Genomic DNA, 3,925 nt, shown 5'->3' with positions numbered 1-3,925 from the left:
TGGGCTGCAAAGCTGGCTGGGCCAGTCCGGTGGGGAGGAAAATGGCCAGGGGCCTGATTGGTTTTAAAAGGAAAAGAAACGGGTTATTTCCTTTTATATAAAAAAAGGAAATGTAGATATATTTATTTGGTAAGGCAAATAAATACAAGTTGAGCTCAAAACTGACATGGATCTACTTTGACATATTTCAAAGCATGACAGCTTGAACCGGAGCAAATTGGAGAAAGATCAAGGTTAGAATATTCGGAAACGAGAGTGGTTTTAAATGCCAGTTTGTTTGGGATGATTCCATACGAATGGAATATTTATTGTAGCTCCCTAAAATATTGGGAGGATATGTAATAAAGAGAAATCACCATGTGAATATCCCTCGATTTAAATGGACCGAAGATCCATGCAATTTATTTAGTTGAGATGCAAAAGATTTATGAGATGATGGCATGATGACATGATGCAATGCACATGATGCAAAGATGAATGCATCAAACAAATAAATCACACGACGAAACTCAGAGTAGCTGGAAGTCTTCTGGAGCGTCGGTCTCGGGGCGTTACAGCCTTGCCGCCCGAACCCCCGGCCTCATCGTTGTGGGCCATGTTTCTCTCTAAATAGAAACAAAGTTTGGTCAAAAAGTTGGTTATTGTCAAGGAACAAGATCTCTAAGTTGACCAAATAACCTAATTCTCGAGGAATGTCGCCAAAAAGTTGGTTATTGTCAAGGAACAATTGAGAGATGTTTGTGATATTGCCTAGGTGTTTTGGGATAGAACCTGTTAGTGTGTTGTTGCTAAGGTCCAAGTCCACGTTCTCAGGGTAACCTAGTTCTTGAGGGGTGTGTCTAGAAAGTTGGTTGCTGCAAAGATACAAGGTTGTGAGTTTGGTCAAATTGCCTATGATGTTTGTGATATTGCCTTGGATCTTGAAGGCACTGTTGCATGATGCAGTGGTACAGCCAGCATGGGACCTCATCTTTGCAGGCTAATTTTCTAGATTGTAACACTGGGATTTGTGCACAAGCTAAGCTAGCTAAGACAGTAGCTTCCTTGCAACCCACAAAAGACAAAGGAAAAGGGGTGAAAAGGGGGAGATGGTTAGCTTTGATGAGCAGGCAACATCTTCCTAACCCCCTTCTTCTTGTCTCCTCTCATTATCTCTCTCACACACATGGCAAGCAAGGGTGTCTGAGTGTGTGAAAAAAATACTAAACTAATCCAACCACTAAAGCAAATTAATTTTTATTTCGGTTGAGAATCGGGCACCTTCTAGGTCAAGAAAATTGGGCATGACCTTTGCTAATTTTCTTGACCTTGGAGTGCCCCATTTCTCAACCGAAACGGAAATTAATCAACGTTTCAGGAGAAAGGGGTCATTTTAGAAGATCACAAGTAGCAGCAGCATCACTTGACAAAATCACAACTAGCAGCAGCAACTCGCAGATAGCAGCAGCAGCATCACTTGAAAAGTAGTACAGCAGCAGCAGCAGCAGCAGCATGCATGCACTGGTCCATGGCACAAAGTCCATGACCCAGAACAGAGCACTTTACTAAAAATGAAGAAGAAAAAAGGCATGCATGCACTGGTTGTAGCAAATCATCACTTCTGAATCAAAACAACAATTAGGACAGGGAAATTATGACACACTTCTGAAGAAAAAATGATTTGTGTAATCTGGTTGGTACTCTTACAGTTGCATAAATTGAAAAAAAATTGATCTGTGTGATCTGGGTTACAGTATCAGCAACCTTGCATTTCATTTTATACAAAGGAGCTCACAAAGGCCATGTCATGCTTCGCAATATTTGTTTACTGAAACTAAATGAACAAGAGCAAAGATGCACTAAAGGTTCTGCTGGACATGCTTTATGTCTAACACTCCTATGTTTAAGATATGCATAACATTCAATCTGGATCAATCTCACACTATGAACATAGGAAAAATTATCACTCCCCAGGGATTTAATCAGGGAATATGATATTCTTCAATCAACAAGAAAATATATTTTATCTCAGAAAACGATTTACTCAGGGAATACAATATTTGCCTGTTGCTAGTTGAGTTTCAGAATGAACCACTCTCTTTCTCAGCTCCATCAGTACTACTACAGTGCAGTTCTCCCCTCAACCAGAAACATACTCCAATCAGTAAAACTGGAAACAGAAGAAACAATGATATGCAAAATCTGGTTATATGCAAGCAATAGCATGCTCTAAATACAACAAGTCACCCTTTGCAGCCAAGCAATGAGCAGAACAGTCTAAGCCAAATCTTTGTTGCCATGAATTTATATATACTCAGGGAAATTGATTCATGGAGGTCCTACAATCTGCTATTGAAGTTGAGCTACGTAGTAGGAGTATGTTTGATTAAGTTAGCCTAGCTTACATAAATAAACCTCTTTGTTGTATTTCAGTGGCTAATTAAGTTGACACAGGTTGTATTAAGATTTGTGAGCTACTCTGTATTGTAAATAAGTCGACTTTGCTAACTAAGCGACCATGCATGTCCAGAATCGATCAGACATTGTATGCTTTCCTTTTGCTGTTGGAGCAGCAAAGCCCAAGAACGAATCAACAGAGGAAGGAAATCCCCCAAAATATCATGAAAAAATCACCGTTAATTTGCATCAGTTGACAGGTGGACAGTTGTCAGACCCAACCCAGCTGCATGCTGCGTCTTTGAGCACACCACGCTGTTTCATCATCTCTCTAACTTGGTGCACAGAGTCCCATTTTCAATTTAGTTTCAGTAAAAATGCCACTAGCAAATACAGAGCAAAAATCCACTAGAAGTACACTATAAACCCACTAACATTTACAGTGTAAATTCCACTAACAATTACAGAATGACAAAACAATATATTTATACTACAACATATATAAAGAAATCTCCGAGTATGGAGATCTTGTAATCAGAAGTAAACACAAGCAAGCTTCAATCCAGATAAAGGCAGTGGAGGCAAAGGCACTAAATCAAAATAGACACCTTAATTGTTTGTGTCCTACATATGTACACCGAAACAAGAATATTACTTTATACTGCAGCCATCACTGCAGCCTGAGCCTCACCCGTTAACTGTTGATTCCTCAAAAAACCAACCTCTTATCTATACTTACTAGTACTTTATACTGCCAAGCAAAAGGAGCGTTAGCATCCCTCTCCCTGTTTAATCTCATAGCACAATGATAAAGTTATCTTGTCCTGGCCATGGGGAAGCACCAAAACCCAATGGAGCCATTTTTTTGTGTTATGAGTTATATAAAAAATTAAATAGTTCCGTGGTTCAGGCATAATTGCCCTCATGTAGGATGGACGGGTGGCCAGGCAGGCTTGTTTAGTTTCGTCACTCAGTGTAGCTAGTTGTCTATACTATCGACCAATAACCAGTTGACTTGATGATCATCGTGTTCATTTCAGGCATGCAAGTACTTGTCCGCTCGTAAGAACTCATGTTCAGAAAAATCTGAAAGTTTTAGGCATCCAAGGTTGGTGCAAATTTGCATGATCATATGGACATCGGAGGAGTTCGTGCCAAAAACAAAATCTGGGTGTCTGAGAAACTTTGAGAAAGAATATATGCAAATAAAATACTTGTCCGCACTTAAGAGCTCATGTTAAAAAAACTATCTGAAATTTTTAGGCATCCAAGGTTCATGCAAATTATCATGCTCATATGGAGATGGGATGGGAGGAGGGAAGGGGATAGGGGTCGGGGCGGTAGCTTACCTTGGAGGAGCGGGCCGGGGTGGAGGAGGCGGTCGGAGAGGATAAGGATGCCGGGGAGTGGGGCGCGGGGAGGATGTCGGGGACGAGGTCCGGGTGGTGGTGGTGCTCCGGCGACGGTGGTGTGGACGGGGCGGCGTCCGGGCGGCGGGGTCGCGTCGAGGCGGCGGGGCAGCGTCGAGGTGGCGGGGCAGCGGCGTCGG

The sequence above is a fragment of the Triticum aestivum genome, chromosome 2B (genome assembly GCF_018294505.1).
Source record: "Triticum aestivum cultivar Chinese Spring chromosome 2B, IWGSC CS RefSeq v2.1, whole genome shotgun sequence".
Lineage (NCBI taxonomy): Eukaryota > Viridiplantae > Streptophyta > Magnoliopsida > Poales > Poaceae > Triticum > Triticum aestivum.
The sequence above is the reverse complement of the archived record's forward strand: the minus strand, read 5'-3'. Positions refer to the sequence as shown.